Raw genomic sequence first — 21,416 nt, forward strand, 5'->3', positions numbered from 1 at the left:
AACACTTGCAATTTAATCTATTCTAACACAAGAATTCAACAGTGCTGAGACAAAAATGAGGTGACTTTTTTGCTCAAAGATGACTGAATATTAAATATGAAATTTAACAGGTTGTAATCATAACAGTTTGTAAACACTGTAATATATATGTCTGCCCTAATTTAGTAAGATGGAATTCTCACATAACACTCATCAAACTGAGCACAAAAAAATTGTCCTGGCATTTCACTAAATTAAAATCTTCAGTCCCCACAGCCAGAATGCACAAATTTAGATTTTATTAATACCTTAAATCAAACTCACTTTTATGAAAGGCAATTTACAAGTCATCGTCTCTTCCGACAGCCAAGAACAGAACGGGGTCTTAAGCATATTTTTACAGACACTTTGATGATAGTCTAACCTTTTGGTCTGATTGCTACTTTTAACAAAAATAGCATTTTCTTTGAAATCCAGAAAACTCTTTTCTTCATGAATATAGCTTTAAGCCTTCAGTGACAGACTGGCTGACAGCTCAACAGATAGAAAGCAAATTTAAGAGAAGCCGTCCCTGTTAAGAAAATGCATACCATTTTATCAGCTTCTCCTTCAGCAATCTCAAAAACTCCGAATTTCATCTAGATCACCAGATTTCACATCCTGCCCAAAGATAATGTATTGTGCCAAACCTTCACACTCACAAAACCCTGCAATTTATACACATGTTCAGCAAGCCACCTTGATTTAACTTGTGCTCTATGTATTTGATATTTTAAAATCCTAACACTAAATAACAGCAGTCAGCATTACAGGCACTTCTGCAATAGATTGCAAATCAGATGCACAATGAAATCATCATCATCAGGTAGACTCCCTCGTGCTGCCAGTTACTCACCAGAAATCAGTGGGAGTCACACCATGGGGCCGGGGGAAAAAAAGGAATAAAAAAAGGGAAAAAATAAGAAAGCAAGTGAGCAGGCAGAGCGGGAAGACGGCATTCCCCCCAGCCAGCCTGGAGTGCAGAGGAGGAGGGAAAGCCCTAGGGTAGGGCGCAGAAGCAAGGCAGCAGGTGGACAGGGAAGGCCTGGGGACAGGAGCCGCGCACAGCGGGCAGCTCACCCTGCCCGGCCGCGGAACGAGGAGCGCAGAGCAAGGCTGACAGCGAAGGAACGCAAGTGAATCGGGATCAGAAAACACACAGCACCGCACAGAGAAGGGAAAGACCTGCTCACATAAAATATCTGAGCGTAATTTGATTTCCTTCAAGCGGCCTGCCGGCATTTAGGATCAGCTGCTGCACTCCCACACCCCAGCGCACAGAACGTACTCCTCTCCAGGACACAACTGCGAGCTACACCGACTGCAACTATTCGCTTCTGAATCCATATGAAAAGCTTGAAGATTTGTGAATCTACATCAGAGTCCACAAAACTCTCTGGACAACTGAGTCAGAGCAGTAATAAATGTGGAGACAGAGAACCAGAGTGGACACTCAGTGCTACAAGAAGGGCCGGCACACACAATGTGCAATGAGATGTATGGCTGCATCACTTACCCACACACAAATATTTTGAAATATTTGCCATGCTGCAAATAATCATTTTCTATAAATTACTGATGATTTCACAGTGCCACTGCAATATTCTATAAGTGGCTAATGACTGCACAGTGTCATAATAATAATAACATTAATTTTAAAAAACTGACCACAATTTCAACATATTCATTGCCCATTCTGGGAATTTTTTGTTTGTTTGTTTGTTTCTCTAAAAATCAAATCCAGAAGAGGTTGTGACAGTAATAAGTGTACAGCTTACTTACGGGTCATTATTGGGCTGAGCTAAGATTTTATTTCTGGAAGACAAAAAGCAAGACAGGAGGATGAAAAATACAGACGAAAATGGACAGAAAAAAACCAAGTCAACCTAAAAGTCCGTCTTCTCAGATATGTGAAAAGTGACAGAGGCATGACAGAACACTTCACCTGACACTGCTTGGTTATCAACATGCTCTCCAAAAGTTACTCAGTTTTATTTTAATATCTCTTCAGTCAAAAGGTGATTTGACATTTTTTACCTAAAAACAGTAGTTTTATAAGTCTTTAAAAATAAAAATATCTAGTCTAAGACTACCATGGTGTACAATACAAGAAGAACTTGCAGCAAGCACAGTGGAAGTTTTCAACAGCTAGAGATTTCACCCCAATGATTTCTTGTCTCCAAAATGAAAAATAAATTCACTGTGACAGTATTATTTTACAACAGCTAAACAAATACCATTTTTTAGCTTTTCCACAGTGTTATTATTTACTAACCAGAACATGTAGCTGTATGGTCCAGCCAGCTAAGAGCAGAATGAAGGAAAACAGGCTCTTCCAGGCTAGCAGCGACCTTCATCCATGACTCTGAACACATTTCTTCTCCTGATTTCACAATTTTATCACAAGATAAACTGGACACTTTTTATTTTTAAGTAAGTAGTATTTTAATAAAGATTCAGATGTATGTGCACTCAAGTATATACAGATTCATGAGCAGATTAGATTATCTAGGATTCATAAAACCTTGTTATTATTTAATTCACTTTTGAAAATATTTGTAAAACACACAGTGCCTAAGAACAGCTTAAGATAGCTAAAATTGAAAATACATTCATCTAACTATTTTCAAATATTTAAATATGCTAGTAAATCTTGCATTTCTGTCTAGGAAGGTATTTATCTTGCAATGGCCACTAACAGTTTTAACTTCCAAACAGTAAGTACTGATTACTTCAACATCCACAGAGCACCAATTTCCTAAAACCTGAACTTACACACAAGTCCGTTTCCCAATTCCCATTTTTAGCCCCACCCAATAAGCCATAATTCTGATTTTTACTGTGTGTGTGTTATAATTCTATTACAGGTATTGGTGTAACTCATTAAACTGGGGTTGAACAGGCTGTGGTGTGGGAGGAAAAGTACTACTGCTCTTCCACTAAGGACCAAAACATCAATAATTCAAGTTGATTGGGAAACACTATTCAAGCAGACAATTAATTTTTAAGAATGTGGTAGAGATAGTAACAAACATTGCAAAACAATTTTAAATTTTACAAGATTCGTCAACAAAGCTTACCAATATGAAGCTTTTGAAATAACAAAAATCTACATCTCTTCTTTCTCCAGGTTAAAGGAAAATGGAAATATTCTGGAATCCAGCCAGAAAAACTATGTGCATCGCCAGTGACCCCAGCTGCTGCACAGGGATGATCCCTCCAGAAATTCACTAAAACTAAAGAACACCTGAGAATCCAACTTAAGGAAAGAAAAAAAAAGAAAACAACACTCTACCAGGCAAAATTTAAAATGCAAAATACTCCTGTACGCTAAGGTGGCTCCATTTCCAACACAATCATAAAACCACACGGACTCCAGACACGCCGCTGCAAGCTTCCCACTGTTCCCCTGCAGCCCTGCACAGGGAGCATGGCCAAAGCCTCCCCCAGCCCCAGCACACAGGTGTGCCCTTTCCAGGATGGGAGATAAGTAAATCAGTGTTTCCTACCGAGCACGGGATGAACCTTTCTGCTACGAAGAGCTCTTACTGTTTCCATAGTAAATGTCATTTACATGAAGGGATTATAAAGGTTCCCACATGAAAATGCATCTCTGGCATAACTACATTCTTTCAAGTTACTTTTCCTCCCACTTGCTATAGTTCCTAGGTGAATGGAAAATATTGACAAAAACAGGACATGAGGGGGACAAAAGATAACCGTGGACTGAAAAACATGGAACTGGCAAGCCATTTACAATTCTTTTTTTTTTAAACTTTAAGTCTTCATGGCAACTGGGCAGCCTGAGATCAACTACACAGGGTAAAACACTTTAATTTATAGCCTAAGGGTTCTTCCATGTTTAAGGGGAAGGAGCATGTAAAGAAATACAATATCTTTCTCAGCCCGTCTGTTCTTTGAAATGTCTTCATTAAAATGGAGATTTTGACTTTTTGACTGTGAATAACAGAAAAAGGACAAACCTGGTTTCCAAGGATCTTCATCTGCAGACAGCACACACAAAGCTCCCCCTGCACTCTCACAACGATCGCACTCATGTATCACAGGCAGGTTTTCAGGGGGAAGGGCAGATGGGACCACCTCCAGTTCATGATGATTAGCTAAATTACTCCTAATTACGCCTTCATTTTATCATGGAGCAACTGAGAGAATAAAGCCAAGAATGTGGACCTGCAGGACAGAAGGACTCCTACTCTTCCAGACCCAAGTGGCAGCTATGGCAGAGACACTGCACGCAGGATGTCACAGCCCATGCCACCAGAGAGCTGCAAGTCACAAACCTATCCTAATAAAGCTGTTCTTTTTTTCTTTTTTGAGGAGGGTGGGAAGGGGTGGAAATCTCTTCTATACATTGGCATTCAGTGTTTCACCAACACTGCAGTAAAACCACAACTTGTTCAATGGTCATATGAGCTTGACTGAATGTTTAAAGTACGATTCCAGGAGCTACTCCCTTATAGCATCTGTGAGCCCCACCGAAATTCCACTCAGCATACTTACTCATTTAGTACAGCAGCAGCTAATATTTCATATATGCACAAGATCTGAACAGATTTCTTTTAGGTAACTTAAATAATGGCTGTAATTAAGGATATATTAATCCTATCCCTCAGCTTTGCAGAGGCTGTGAACACAGTTGTGCAAACTGCTTAACCACACCACTGAAATAGCAGCAAATTTTCTCACTGTCCCACGTATTTGTCGTAAACCCTTAGCAATTAGTTTTAATAATCTGTTAATGCTACAGCTTTATTTGGTGCATTGGTTACTGTGTATCTACTTAAAATACAAACAGAAATAAATTACTGGACATCTTCCAGCAGACCTACTAAAAAATTTTCATTTATTTGTGTCTCATTCAATTAACAGTAGGACTTTGGCAACTTTTTTTTTATATGAAAAATTGTATTGAATAAAAATAATTGTTTTAAATAATTGTTTCATATATTGAGTGATTTTCTGTAGAAAACATGTAAGAAATAAGAAATTTACTGACTACGGAATTCTAGTGATAAATCACATGCTGGGGGGGATATTAAGCTAAATATAATTAAAATAAATCAAATTTTTCAATTGTCTAGTAATTAGATAGACAGCAGAAAGATGCTGACTTCACTGTTTGTCCCTATATTCTTATATTTGTATTTTTAAATTAAAATCTGTTCAAGCAGCACTTGCTCATCATGCCACTGACCAAAAATCACTGTAATCAGAAATAATACCATTAGAAATTAAGATGCAGGAAGGATATACAAATTCTATACAGGTGATAGAAGCATAAGGAAGAATTTTATTCACAGGTATACCTGAAAGGTTATATTGGTTTTATGTGCGCTGTTCAGCAGATTTTTCAGTCATGAGCCAAGAACTGCTGATTACTTGCCTCCCATTTGCCAAATACAAAAGCTTTATTAGTCATAACAGCACGGCTGCTCCAAACAGACACAGAGATATAAATAATAATAAAAAAGACGGAAGAAGACTTGCCCCTTCTTCAGGGTTAGTTGTCTGTGGGCAGTTAAGTATGACTTAGTGTGACTTCTTTTCTAATGCACGCTACAAGTAAAATGACTACGCTGTGGATTTGTGCTTTGATTTGTTGTCTTGCAAACAGAAGAATACTGATTTTAAGAGGCCATTCATTATGGCATTTGTACAAAAAGAAAAATGGTAAATCTATCTCACAGTTATATACACACTTTGTGAATATGTATCAGGAGAGCACATAAGACTAACAATTTGGTAAGAATATTTCTGCATATATTTTCCTCTTTCAAAAGTAGAAATTGTATTCTAAAACATTAGACAACTTTTTAAATGATAAATACGCGTCAAACAAATCCACTGTATTCTATTTTAATACTTTTAAAATTAATTATAAATACTTGTAATATTAAAGCACAGATAAAATGCTTTACCTCTTACTGAATTTTTATGCATTATTCACCCTTTTATTCTAAATACTGGCTTCTTCTTAGCTTGGGTATAAGAAGCCAAGCGCTGCCCTCAACAATGCAGTCACAGTTCACGCTCTTAAATCGGCTGGAGCTCCACATTCACTGGGGTAACATTCATCCTTTTGTATCTTCTTTTTACTTACAGACAAAAGATACGATCGCTTGCCACAGTTCAAAATGAATGAAATGTGAAGCCAACCTAAGAACCTACAGGAGTCTGTCTAAAATAGAAAATCTTATTCTTCTTCTGAACACAAAACTAAAGACAAAGTTCCAGAATTTTGCACTAGATACAACATGCATGGGCTACTGGTCACAGATGAAGCCATACCCTGCTACCATGATTAGAAAAATAACGAAGTTTTGAGTATTTGCTTTAAAGCAGCTTTGAGGTCCGAGTTATTTTCCAGTAAACCACAAAAAACCCCATATTTAAATCCATGGACAACTTCTCCTAGCACATTTTCAGAAGTGGAATATATCATGTCAAAAGAAACATGTACATCTTTTCTCTGATGATCAATAACAATTTAAAACAGATGGGTACAGAATCTTTCTCTAGAAACTCTCACACACAGAATTAATCCAAAGCATCCAGGAAATGTTGTGTCTTACAAATTTAACCAATACTACCACTGCCTGTCTACAATATACGGAACACGTACTGGAGGTTCCTTATACAATAAAAATTGCCATCTATATATTTTCTTAACTTGGAATTACCTTGTTCTAATTTTGGTACAGGAAATCAGAAAGAAAGGTATTTTTTTTGGTTATACACTCATTATTTCAGTATTTACTGAATTATAGCTCAAGGTATCTTCTTAACATATATAGCTGTTTCATTACACTCTGCCATGCAGACTGCTGTGCTAGTCATTGCAGTTTTATTCATAAATGACTATATAACCTAATGTATTTTGTTCAGTTAGTCCTCATAAGTGTTTTTTTATTGACAAAACATAATTTAGTTTTATTAAATGTGATTGGAACATTGCTTCTGCCAATTAAGTGAGTATTAATACATCTCACTTTTTTGTTTCTTTAAAAACCAGATGGAAAATTTCAAGAATTAAGGAACAGCTTGAATGTCACTTACATGAATATTGTACAAGTATGACATTATTGTCACTTTTGTTGCTTGCAGTAATTTAAAAAATTATCTAAGTTACTTATCACCATAAAAACCTGGCGCTAGTGAAAGAGAAAATGTGTTCCGCTACAGCTGAAACAAAAAAATTACATGATTTTATTCAAGTGGGCTCTTCCAATGTAGCATTTAAATTACCATTGTTCTACCTTCAAAATACAAGGCTGTTAAAAATATGTCTTAATCGCAGTTGCATTATCCTCACAACAGAACTAAAGTTACATACATGTCTTGATTCTCATATTGTATGGCAGCCTCCACGGAGAGGAACTTCTGAAACATCCCTACCTCACCAGGAAAGAAAAAGACAGACTGTGTAAAGAAAGATTATGTCCTTGCCTCTCTACAATTCCTCAACAAGATTAAACTAACAAACCTCTTTCTTCAACATGACTTACACACCAGTATTTTCCCATGCAAAAAGGATGGTACGACTTTTCAACTCCTAGCACCTACCAAAATCTCCATGAAAGATATAATTCATATATTTTCTCTAAATCTTACCATTATAATCCTATTGGTGTGTAATTGCTGTGGCTAATATTCTTACCCTGTTATGAAAATGCTCGACATAAATGTGGCACTGAGTTGTTAAGATAATACATGATCATGCTGTGAGAGGGTAATACCTATACAATAGCCCTTGCCAATACCATAAATCTCTTTATTAGACAACAACCTATTACAGGAGATCTACTTAACTGTTTCCCTACTTAGAGGGCCATTTGGTGTTACAATAACAAGCTGACTTTTCACATTAGAAAGGATTAGCCAGTATAAATAATAAATTGACACAGAGTTACTACTCTTTTAGATATGGTAAATCTTGCCTGGTGTTTAAAAGGAAAATCCAAACTAAACCCCTAAGACCACATTAGGCTGAATGTATACTAAGTTTAAAGTTCAGTTTGTTTAAACTAACAAAAAAAAAAAAAATCAACTCTTTGACCAATTTACACCACAGATTTATTACAGGAGAGCATATTACACAAAGCCGTTTCTCTTTTATGGAACGTGCATACATACTGCTTTATTTCCTAACAATATCATAGCAAATAATCTTTAAATTTACTGAAATATTTTAAAGTGAAATGACTACCACCATTTCTCCAGAGAAAATAGTACAGAATTCATTCAAGTACCATCTATTATGCTTCTTGCTCAGCAAGTGAAACTGTATTATACATGAATTGTTTTCTTCTCTGAAGTCTTAACTTTTTGAAGGATCACACACTTTCATCATCCAGATAACTACAATACAAATTATAAAGCCTGCAATACACCAGATGCTTTCTTTCATTGGGCTAAATTAATGAAATATTACTACCTAAAATACAAATATCTGATTTTTTAAGCTAGTTTCTAAGTTACAGTTTACAAATAAACTTAGGTTAAGATATTCCTTGCTCTTTTTTGTTAGCATTTATTAAAGTTTACGACAGGAATCCTTACAAATGTTTGCCTGCTTTAGCCCCGACTGTACCAATTCATCAATTTGGATGAAACTCATTCACCTCTTTAATTCATTCACCTCTTTATATTTTAAATAGAGAAAAAGCAAAATTAAGAGTTAGCCTTTCATCAGCAGTCACCGTGACTGTGATTCATAACACTGCTTATGTAAACAGAAAATACTTACCTACTGCTTTTTGGCTACCACGCCACTCTGCACAAGATGTGGCAAAGACCTGAAAGTACTCTGCTGTCTCTCTCAGGCTGACATGACATTTTTAGAATCTGAGAAGACAGTTTATGCAACAAAAATCTGCTTCCTGTCATACAGAATACCAGAACTGTCCTCTTGTACCACGACTGGCAAGACTTGCTCTCCTCACCTCCTTTTTAAACTTCTGATAAAAAGGCACTTCTTTGAATTATGAAGTATTTTTTTAAGTTGGCTTGTTGATGTTTTAAAATCTTTGTCCACTGTTATTTGCTGTTACTGATGGACAGCCTTCTTAAGAGCTGTATTGCAGAGCCTTTCTGCTCTGCATAACAGAGAAGGCACTGTGAAATGAAATTGTACTTACTGGAAACAATTCAGCCCTGAATGCCTTGATTACTCTGATTATCTCATATACAAGCTCCCTCTGCAGGTAATAATAAGAATGAGCAAAAATATGTGAAAAATGTGGGCAACAGCCGGCATAGGAAACCAAATAATCAATCATCATTGAAAAGAAACTCCCCCAGAAATCCTTCTCCAATGTTATCCAGCATAAGGAGGTAGCACAGAAAACATTCTCCTCTTTTTTTCCAGCTCTGTGTCTCTTCTTGTCTCCTCAGGAAAGTTAAACATTCAGCTTTAGTGTTTCCTATATCAATTCACACACATTTCTTTTTCCAAAGTCATCTAAGTGCTTTCAGTGCAGAAAAAAAATAAAAGAGAAAAAAGAGAAGAAAAAAAGAATGAACATTTTTAAATTGCTCTGCTTATCCAGAACTAAACAGAAATGAAAGACCAGCCCAAACAGTACAAGTTCATCCTATTTGGTGCATTCGTTTAACAGCAAAGCAACCAAACAGCAGCATCCCCTCATTCTATTTACTGCTAGGAGGAAAAACCTAATGTCACTTTTGGATACAATTACACATGCACTCCACCAAAGTTTAAAATGCAATTGAACTGAATGGTAAGTTATCTTGACAATTAAATTATTAAAAAAAAAAAAAAAACAAAACCCAAAAAAACCCACAACCCTTTCAATTTAAATCAAATCATGAAGTAATAATGTAGTTTTCATCCAACTGGAAGTAAACTACTTTTCTCACAAAAGACAATACCCTTACCTTAAAATGTCTCAAGTTTGCTTGCCGTAGTGGCATGAGCTTTGTAGATAAAAATCCCTTCAATATAAATGGGACAAAGCTTCAGTGAATGAAGCCATAAATATTAAGTACATTGTAATTAAGCCTTCATCCTATCTAACCTTTAGCATGCACTCAAAAAACTGGGAAGCTATCAGGCAACATTAATTTCTCACATAGCAAGAACAAATGCGTGCCTGTGGTTTTGTTTCTCTTACAGAGCAAAATCTCACTTTCTGCAAGTAGTGCCCTTAGACTCACGAAGAACATTCATAAAATAAATGCATATGCATTGGGCATAAAGTCATACATGCCCTGTGTCAACTTTAATTTTCACTGGGAAGATAAACTCCAAAATGCAACCCTTCAAGGTTTCAATATCAGCTTTTTCAAAAAAACAAAAAAAACCCCAAACCACAAAAAAACCCCAAAAAAACCACAAACAAACAAATAAACAAAAACCAAACAACACAGGGGAAAATAATCCTGATACTTCAGTATGGCTACAGCCATTATATAGGAAAAATATAAGATAAATTTTGGATGTTCACTTTAAAATGATGAGACTGCTTCAAATAGAGCTCTTCTTTGCTGATGGAATACCTTTAACAGTTGGATCATCAGCCAGTTACTACGAGATACTATTATACACCTGCTTAAATGAGGAAATTAAAGCAGGGGGAAAAAAAAAAAAAAGCCAACAACTTTTTGGAGAGATGATGCACTATACAAGCACGGGTAAGATTACTGCCTGAAGGGCAAAAGGATTTCTTCTCAATTTCAAATTATGTCAGCCTGTACCTCCCCTCTCTCTTCAAAACAACTCCCAGCCTCAACCCGTTTTCCTGGCACAGAAGCTCAGCCAGGAATACACCACTGCTGAGGCACTTTCCCTCCTTAAAGCACTGATTTACACAAGAATCAGCCTCACCAATTGACAGTCTTCGTTTAAGAAATTCTTATTAGACTGAAGTAAATAAAAGCTGCAGGAGACACTTCCAACAAAATAGTTATGAATCGGTCTTCTGTAGAACACTCATTTTGTTCAAAATGAAGATGGAATCATTATTCATTCTGGGAAAGCAGGTTTTTCCAAATTGGTCACTTCACAATGAAAAAGTCTAAAAAATAGTGTAATAGTCTAATGAAAGGATGTCTGGATCACATGAAAAGAATTCTGCCTACCATCAACACAGACACCGGGAATTTACCAGAGAAATTCAGAGTCAACAGCAGAACTTGTTCACAGAAATATTTCCTTAAAATGTCACTTTATTTAGAAGCAGTGCTGCCTACTGTGAGGAAATTGTTTCTGAACACTGCTCACCCCGGCGCAGACTGCAACGCTGTAAAAAATTACAAATATGATACTGGAAGAGAATATATAGAAAAGTGAATTAAAGTCTCCTTCTGGCATGTGATCGCTCTCCACCACTGCAGCAGTGATTTCGCAGTAAGGCTCTCTCTCTACGCACACCCCAGCCCATCAACAGCAGAGCAAGTCTGATAGTCAGGAACAAGGTCGGTCATCCCCTCCCCAGCTGCCAGAAACAACTTTTAACAGTAATCGGCGTTATTATTCTGTCATCTGGATTCAGAGCAGCAATCGGTGTGAGGTGTCGACTGATGGGAAAATACCAACAGAGGGCACAAAGGAAAGCAGCAGCCAAACCTAAACGAGAGACTGGGGATTTTATCACATCCACAGGCAACTGGATAAACAGAAATACTCTAATTTTCAAAGCATAATTCTGCAGTGATAAATCGTTTTGCTGCTGCTTTGCTGATATTATCTGTTTTTCCAACAGTTGCGGACACAAGTGTAACCGTCCATGAAAGGGCTGCACCTCTCCAGCACTGGTGCACACCCAGTGCCCGGCTGCTCCACACTGTCCCCACCACAGGAAGCACCAAAGAAGCCCAAGAAATGGGAAAATTCCCTTCTTTACCATAAAAGGTATGAACACTCCCACACCTATTTATGAATCAAGACATCCCTTATTTAAGTATTAAACACAATTTGCGTGGTATCAGAACTCGGGATCTTAAATAGCGCTCTTCATTCATGTTATTTCATTCCAGCTTTTGTAGCCCATTGCAATCAAGTAACACATCATTAACATGTAAACATAGTGAAAAAAACACTCATCTGTGTTACATTTTGGAAAAACTGCTCCCCCTTTTCCCTATATTGCCTGTTTTGCAAAAGGAAGTAACTTTCTTGGGTGATAAACACATTGTAAAACAATGGTAAAGAAAAAAGATTTCAGAGTTATATAGTACACCAAAGAACAAGACAGAGATTATAACGTATTTGTATGACAAAATGGCATAAAATGAATCTGTTTTGACAAAAAAAAAACTTTCATTAGATTAAAAGGAAAATATTCCTAATTACTGCATCTACGTAAGAAACACAAGTAGCTTCTTATTAGCTCTAACTAGATTTTCTCTGAAGCTAGCTACTCTCACTACTGAAACACAAACACAATGCTACTTAAGTATTTTTGTGTAAATGTTAGTGTTTATAATGTGCTCCTAAGAGATTAAGATTAGAAAAAAAAATAACCACACAACCAAGACAGGCCCTATTTTTCTCAGCCCATGATCACTTGTCAAGCCATGATTAATGCTGCGCTCTGTAGAGGGAGACATTACATCTAGGCTACAACAGACCTAAATTTTACCCTAAGGCAGAAGTCTGATTTAAACATCTCTATTCAAAGTGACATTTGTCCTCTCTTTTCAACCAGTTTCCTCTGAAATTCCAGTAAACTGACTTTGTGACCTACAAATGGTCCATTGATTCTAACTTGTCGTGTTGCCTGTCCTTGTAGCAAAGTTAGTTTTGGTGACTGAATGAAGCAAGATGCTATGCATTCAAGAAAAACACAGGAGCAGAGTCCATTAGGTGCTCTATTAAATGCTCTGTTGGATAAAAGCAACTAGAATTCATGGCTATAAGGATTCCAGCTTACACAGAAGAGCTAAAGATGAATACTGAGGTCAACATTAAAAATCAGAAAATATTTTTTTTTTTATAATGTAACAATGGCCTTCATATTCTGAGGTGATGAGCAAAGATTTTTTTTGTATTACAGACAAGAACATGGGCATCGTCAAAGCCACCCTGAAAAGTAATTACATTTTATCTCTTGCCTTTCACTCTGAAATGTCTGCTAAGGTATTTACATTTGTCTGTTACAAGAACAACAAGTGAAAAAACTAGTTGTTATCACTTATCTCAAGTAAATACTATTTCTCCAGTGAATGGTATTATTCCATCTATTCTATAAAGTTATTGTTAGACCCTCTGATTTATCCGTAACTGCTATTGTAGGAATAAAAATAAGACATGCTTATACCTTATAAAGAAATAGACAAATAGCAGACCTGGACATGCAGAATAGTCAATATCCTTCTTACTGAACATGAAAAATGGCAACATTTGATAATACTAAGCAATTTAGACAGTGCTGGCAAGTTCCTACTAGCCAAGGTAATCTTATTTCTGGTGCTTTTCAGGGTAAATTGATTTTTTTCCTCCTCTTAGCTGCTCTGATAATTGAACGAACGTATACAAGTGTGTTGGGATTTTACTGAGCAGACAACACACAAAACATTCCCCAAACATGGAGTATCTTACTCATAAAAAAGGAATTTTTTTGTAGTTAAGCAAACTGTATTTAAGCTTGCTTTGTGCCAGAGTAACAGCATTTTGCTAGAGACTGCACTCTACCTGCAGGTGTTGAGCATTGTGGTTGCTTCAGTCAGGCTGCAATGCTTTTTACTATCCCACGTTTCTAAACGATTTGGGTAAATGGCAAGCTAGAGTTGGCTGAATCATTAGAGTACCTCATGAAAATCAGAAAGAAAGAATTCATGACATATGCATATCACATATTCTTTTAAAACCCATAAAATGCTCCATTTAATATAACAATTCATAACCTGGAGATGCTATGATTCTGAATTTGAAGACTTTTTCCCTTCCTCCTTTTGGAATCAATTTCTAGCTAACTATCAGTTTGCATCTAGAGAATGCTGTCAGATTGTAGCACTCGCTAAGCAAGTGTATTTCTAGAACTAAATTGCTGATATTAAGCGGCACAATCTTCCCAGTCCATGCCGTAGAAATGCATCTCGTATATTACAGGCTGAAAGAAACATGAACTCCTAGAAAATTATCTGTTGAAGAGGGCTTTAAACCTGTCATCTTTCGCCTTTTAAATGAAAAAAGTTAAAAGGAATCACATTTGCTAAATAAAGACTAGAAGTATTTTCTACACCAGGTATATATTCAAATTAAATCACAAGTTACCAATATTCCAGAACCACCTGCTACTTTTATTTTAAAAACTGTTGGAAACAAAATGCAGCTATATTTGAAGACTGTTGAAATATTAATCATGATTGTTAAGAGTATTGAGAATGGACTTAAAATAGGTTGTTGTTTTTCCAGTTTTACAACCATGATGGTTTAAATGTTTTACCTGTTTCAAACTAAGCGTGTTTTTAAAAATAATAGACAGCTTTTAAGTTTAAAAGCGGCACGTAAATACTTAAGGAGGTGAATTTCGTGCAATTTCAAAACACTTCTGTACATCACAAGCATCAATCCGAAAAAATGCTTTGAATGAGTCTGTTTACCATGACATCCTCAAGTAACGTGACTGACTACAAATTTCACCAGGCTGTGCTCTGAACTATCTTGGTTCATAACTGACTGCTTGTCCAGCTGTGCATGGATACGAATTCCACTGCACGCCAAACGGAGTTTAACTTCTTCACTTGCAGCTGACCAGGGAAAAATCACTATTTGTTACTTCCAGCTCCTATATAATCAGTCATCCACAGATATTCATTCCTTAATGAAAATAAAGAGGAATCATAGAGTGTTTTTTGATATACAGTGCTACTGGTAGGTTATTTGTCATCAGTACCAGGCATGGCGCAATCCCCAGCAGGAGCCATACTACAAGGTAACATTATTTTCTTACAGGTATGTCAGCATTTGAGGTGGACATACAATGTGCAAGTACATAAACTTTTAGTCCGTATTTCAGTAAAAACTTATGATTGTGTTTCTGTGCTGCCTAGATGTCAAACAATTCTTTCTACTGTATGGTTATCGTGATTTACATGAATTTATGACACACTATCTAGAAATGTATTTCAAATAAAACTTTGATAAATATTTTGCCTAACTGGAAACTTCTCTCTCCAAAACCCGTAAGTGAAAATTATGGACTTTTAAAAAAGCTGTAATTCAAAACTGTAGCTAATTTTCTTCATCATAACTATTCTCATTTGAAAAATATCTATTCATCAAAATGTCACTTCTACCTATCACATTTCCAGAACAAAACCAACCATATTATTACGTACTATTAACCATAAAGACTACAAGTCCTAAGACTATAATACCTTGCTTATTTAAATTTTAATAAGGTGCTTCCTTACTAGAGACTAGGATTCCTGAGCAACCCCCTTTCCTGACTTTACGCATTAAAAGTGGTAAGAGATAAATAAAACATTGAGAAAGCTTCTGAAGTGATCAAATAAGAACTAACTAAGCACACTTTGGTTTTTTTAAAGCTTTCCTCTTGCTCATTTTAAGACGGGAAACACCCAGAAGCCTGGTGTTAATGTCTCTGCTGATTGTGAAAATTGCAGCAATAAAAACTCCAACTGCTTGTTTTAAATTAAGACTTGCAAGACTACATGTGAGATCTGTATCTTTACATTAGTTTTTATAACATTTGGAAGTTTGGTTGCCTGCTTTGATGTTGGTCTATTAATGAGCAGGGGAGCCAAATGCCAGAAAAAAAAATGTTTACTGGAAATGCTCAAGTCAAAACCTGAAGTAATTGGTTTGTTCTACCCCACATGATTCAACATCCTGATTCCCCCAACTACCAGCTCCCTGAGCTATCTGAACGTCTATGCTTTTTTACTGTTGCCAACACATAGTAACCCACAGTGATTGAAAATGGCAGCTGAAGTGCTGCTGCAGCACATTAATTTTTCTCTAAGTGGTCCAATTTTGTCATCTGAATGTTGAAAATCTTCTTTTTACTACTTTTTTTACTTTTAGGGATTTGTCGAATTTGGGGTTGCCTTCACATAAACCAGAATGCAACATTTCCAAGACAATTTTTAGATTATCCCTAATAGCTGAAAGGATAATGCGCTTTCTTTATAGCCCTCTGCATTCAAAGCAGACTAGTTAACAGCAACTTAAGTGTGATAATGGCAATTACATCAATATGTTCCTTTTACACCACCAAAAGGTACTGTTTCAGACAGCTGAAGACATTAGGTAAATAAACTGCTGGAAATTACCCGAAAGTAATTATGTAATTTTAGGACCACTAAATACATCTATTTACAAAATGCCCAAATAGCCGTGTCCATCTAGGAATAACAATTCTATATAAATGACTTGATCAACTGCAGTGTTTTTTACCAAGACATACCATATATACTCAGTTCCTTCGTTACATGAAAGGAAATTGAAGCCTGAAACTGAATAGCCTACTCTAAAGGCACATCACTTTCATGGCAGTAAAAGAAACACCCCCAAATAGTGAGCCAGAAGGAAAAAAAAAAAAAAAATATATATATATATATATATATATATATATCTCAAACAAATAAACCCCCCACACAACAGACCAAATGCTACATATCAATGACTTAAAGCAACTTTTTAAAAACACAGAATACATGTTTGAGTATCTGTATCATTCAAGTAAAAGGTTTGGAAAGAAGCAATAGGCAAGGAAAATTTAGGAAGTTCTTTTTTTGCCAGAGGTATAAACCAGAATACAGTTCCCAAGAAACATCTGGTCCCTGGAAAAGGTCCCAACTTATTGATGGATAACTGGATTTTGCTTGGCTTTTGGGTTGCTGGATTATGAATATTGATTTGCAAAGGTAATAAAAGGGTAGGCCAGGCCACATCCCCATTCAAACTCAAGAAAATAGTAACAAAAGAATAAAAAACTATGAACATGTAGTCTCATAAAACAACTTGCAATGAGATTAATGTTCTACACAGCCACCAAAACAGCACTCCTGCCATAGCAGGTTTCAAATTATTTATTATAGGGTAATACTAACCACAAATTAGGTTATCTTAGTTAACACAGTATCACTGATTAAATGAGATTACAAGAATTACTCATTTTCACTTTTTCTAAAATGAAAAGGAAATGGAAGCATATGGCCGGTGGTGATCAAAACTTCTTTTAAAACTCTCCATAAAAATATCTATTATTCCAGCCTACCCACCCATTAAGGAAGGAAGCATATTTGTTTCAAAGGCCTGGAACCGAGAGGTCTTTTATTACAAGATTTCATTTGTTTTCTGAACTAATTAGAAGGTCTTCCCCATTCATCCCTCCACGCAGTAGCGTGTAGGCCATACCCAGAGCGCGGGAGAAAGGGCTTTCTAAATCCCCCTCCCAGAGAGGAGGAATCAGAAACCACGCCACAGTGCCTGTCATAAAAGGTCACTTTTTTTGCTCGGAACAAACCATTAATCAATAGAGTGTAATTGTCCGAGCGCTCGCAAGGGCTCTGCAGCGGAGGGACCTTGTTTTTCACTCGCATAATTGCAAAATAGCTAAAGTTCAGAAACATAACCCAAATCCACCTCCCCATTTTACCCCTTTACAATTCCCACTGCCCTTTGGGCCTCTTCTTGGAAGCAAATGGAAGACAAGCTGAAGTTTTCTCAATTGAGCCGGAGCTAAGAAACCTTTGATATGCTAATACCCTCCTTCAAACGGTAAGAATTCACACTTGCATTAATTCAAACAATTTCTGCAGAATGATGCGAAATGGCACCTCTTTTCGTGGCAAGCAACAAAAGGAGGGAGCCGGGGCGTCTGAGGAAACCAAACAGCAGAACATTTGTTCCGCAGGATTCCTTCCGTCGCGCACAGGGGCATTTCTGGGCAAAGAAAACACACCTGAGCACCAGCAGAGCTCTTTACTTTCTGACAAACCGCGCTCAAATCCCAGCAGGGCCGGCGCAGACTAACAACAAGATGTTATTTTTAGAGCCAGACACAGCAACGGTGCCTCATGACACACTGTTTTCTGTCTCCAGATGGCCCCAGATTTCTACATGTGAAAATAAATAGAAATAAAATGGAAAAAAAAAAAAAAAAAAAAAAAAGAAGAAAAGAAAGGAAAAGTTGCTCTCACCCCACAGCCGACAAAGGGTAATTTAATTCTTCTTCCCACAGCCACCCCCCACCTCGCACGGGCTGGGAGCCGGGCGCTCGGCAGAGTTCCACAAATAAACCCGCAACAGGTAATTATTTAGCGAACGGATGGAACTTTGCGCGCTGCGCGGAGCACCGGGCCTGCTGGGCGGGCGGACCCCAGCCCGCAGCCCCCGCGGCGGGGCGGCAGCGGCGGCGGCGGGGGCTCGGGACGGCTCCGGCAGGAGCATTTTGCCGCCGCGGCTGCCGCAGGTCCCTCCGCAGGGCGCGGGGGGGCGGCGGCGGAGCGCGGCCGTTCCGCGCGGGGGGAGCGCGGCCGTGCGGAGCGGCGGCGCCGCCGCGCCCAGAGCCGCGGGCTCACCGAGGGGCGCATCGTTCCGCCGGCCGCGGCCCCGCGGCAGCGGCAGGCGAGGCGGACCCTAAAGTAAGTGCATCCCTGCCGGCGGCTCGGCAGGGGAACGTCCAGAAGTCAGGGAACGCGCGGCGAGGCTGCGGCGCGGGGCTCCGCTTACCTACGTCTGGGAGCCGAAGGCGGGCCGGGGGCTGTGTCCCCGGCGGGACCCGCGGTCCGAGTCAGCCCGGCGAGCGCGGGGCTGCGGGAGATCGCGGCGGAGTTAGTCCCGGGGCCCCGGCGGCGGCGCGGGAGCGGGCGGGCGGGCGGTGGGCTGGGGCGGCAGCGGGCGGCAGCCGGCGCTGCGGCTCGGAGGGCTGGGGCAGCGCAGAACAGGGGCGGCTTCTTCTCCACGCAGCCGGCCGGGAGGGTCTTCTGGGTCTAAGTCAACATTTTCCTGCACTTCCCCACACTCCGCTCCGCAGCAAACGCGCGATGCAGCCAGGCTCCCGCACGCACGCACACGAGAAATAAATTCAATTAAAAAAAAAAAAAAAAAAAAAAAAAAAAAGCCGAAATGGAGAGGAGGACGGGCGCAGTGCAGTGTGTGTGCCCAGCCTCGGGAGTCCCTTCTGTGAGGCGATCAGGAGACGATGCCAGCAGCTGGGGCAGCGGGGAACAACTCGAATGTTACAATGGACCCCCTCCTCCGTGTCTCTGTCGCTCGCACCGACCGGATTCACATCTCCCGGGATGACATTCTGGCCTCTGGCGGAGTGCGGGGCCGGCCCTTCCTCGGATTTTCTCCTCTTCCTCCCTGTGCTGCTGCCCCGCCAACGACTGGAGATCGGGTGCCGGGCGCTGAGCGAGTAACGCGCGCGGTAATGGGAAAAACGCAATACATACACACCAAAAAAAAAAAAAAAATCCCAATGAATGTATGGCAGCCTCTCCGTGCTCGAGCACCGCTCCGTCTGCGGCTGGGGAGCGCCAAGTCCTGACACGGACTCTCCGCCGGCTCTGAACTGGAGTCACCTCCAGCCTCCTCCCCCTCCAATCTCCACCCCTTCTCCCTGCGCTCCCACCCCTGGGCTCAGCTAATCATATAAACATATTATCACGTAGAGCGGCATCGGCGAAGGACAAAAATCTCTCCCTTCCTGTCTTTTTTCAGTTCCCCCCCCCGCCCTTCATTCATTTGGTGGGGGGGGCTGAAGGCTAATAGCGGCCGCTCGGCACCAGAGGCCGCGCAGACCGGCTGAGCGCTGGCGCTGCCCGCGCCGCTGCCGCGGATGCCGAGGGGCGCGCACCGCCGCGGGGCCGCTCGCCCGCCTCCGCGGAGCCGCTGGGCGCCTCTGCCCGGCGCCTCGGGCCCCGGCGCTGGCCGGGCCCGGGGCCTGGGCCCTGCCGCCGCCCCCTCCCTCTGCCTCCCCGGCGGCTGCAGGCGCGCAGGCCGGCCGGCCGGAGGCGTCCCCGCCGCACCTTCGTGCCCGTTCCCGACCGCGCGGCGATGCCGCGCACCCCGCCTGGTGCGGGGTTCGGGCGGCGCTGCCCGGCCGGCTGGGCTCGCCGTGCCGTGCCGGCTCTCCGCGCCGCAGCGCCTGTCCCCCGCCTCCCCTTCCCCGGCATCACCCAAAAATCGTTCACCGGCTGGGCGAGCGGCGAGAGAGGGCAGGCGGGCCGGGAGGACGGGGGACCCCGGCACCCCAGCGCCTGCACGGCTCCGCTGGTCCTTTCCTTCGCTCCCTCGCACTGACATGGCCCGGCTTCTGCCCGGCAGGGACGGCGCGCCGAGGCACAGCGATGCGTTAGGGAAAACATGTCAGGGCAGGGTAAACAGCACTTGGAAACGATTTAAAGGATACTCAGTTGACTCACTGCTGTGCTCGGATGCAAAACGCAGTCCAGTAGCGTTGTTGCATTCTCCCAAAAATCTGCTCTCGGAAACCAGATCTGGGATTGTAGGGTTTGGGTTTCTCCTCTGTAGGGACGCAACATACGGAGAATCCGCTCTGACCTTTCAGGATGTGCAAGACGGACAATTCCCAGCTCTCAAGGTCAGGGAGAAGCAGCTGGGCATTAGCGAGGGCCGGTGCCAGCGGGGAGCGAGGGCCGTGCGCGCGTCCCAAGCTCCGCGCCCGCCGGGGGCTGCGGTGACCAGAGGGAGCGACAGCCGCGGTCAAAGCAGCTCAGACTTGACCTGATAACTGCCCTCTCTGCCCCCTCCCTTTGTTTGGGGGTTTTAGCCATCCCCTCCCTCGCAGCAGCGCTGACATGAAATCCTCTCAACTGCCTCGACTCACGAAATCGCATGTACTAGGCAGGACCACTTGGGGCTTGATCAACTGCTTTAGGTCCAACGCACTTTGACAATCCAGAGTACAACAGCCACGCCACACCAGAGAATCAGAATCATTACCTTTGTTAATAGTAATGATTTATTTTTTTACTTAATCATTTTGATGTCTTTGCATACCTGCGCAATTAGTGTTTAGAAATCGTAGCATATATTGAGAAAAACATGACGTTAAAAAGAGACTGGATCTTGAAGACCTTGCAATATGGAGTAGTGAGAACCATAGAACTGATCCAGGACTCTTCAAAACTACATAAAACTTTCAACAATCTTGGGGGTGAATATCTAGAAGTCACTGAAATACGGACATGCCATAGCCATGCTGACCTTCCTCAGTTCAGGGTGTCTGTCCAGCGGACTGGGAGTAGAAGAACAACCTCAAGCTTTTAGGACCAAAGGAGGTGTTCTGCCATAGTGAGCAGCTCACCTTCCTGAGGCTGATTTCAACTGGGTTAAATCTGCCAAATGCCTCAAACAGAATGGAAGGACAGATTATCTATCTATGTAACAGTTTTGTATCTACTATATACAGTTAAAA

General features: G+C 40.6%; 1 protein-coding gene across 6 annotated transcripts in view; it reads right to left on the reverse strand.

Annotated features, from left to right (window-relative positions):
- The window catches only part of ADGRL2 (adhesion G protein-coupled receptor L2), a 389,045-nt gene that overhangs the window by 138,617 nt on the left and 229,012 nt on the right, over positions 1-21,416 (reverse strand). For 5 of the 6 annotated variants that reach the window (XM_058842493.1, XM_058842491.1, XM_058842496.1 and 2 more), the window contains exon 1: positions 18,704-18,839. The exons of the other annotated variant lie outside the window; for it this stretch is intronic. The gene's annotated coding sequence lies outside the window, so the exon portion shown is untranslated. Of the gene's footprint in view, positions 1-18,703; positions 18,840-21,416 lie in introns of those variants that run through there. 6 annotated transcript variants of the gene reach the window in all.

The sequence above is a fragment of the Poecile atricapillus genome, chromosome 7, assembly GCF_030490865.1.
Source record: "Poecile atricapillus isolate bPoeAtr1 chromosome 7, bPoeAtr1.hap1, whole genome shotgun sequence".
In the NCBI taxonomy this organism is placed as follows: domain Eukaryota; kingdom Metazoa; phylum Chordata; class Aves; order Passeriformes; family Paridae; genus Poecile; species Poecile atricapillus.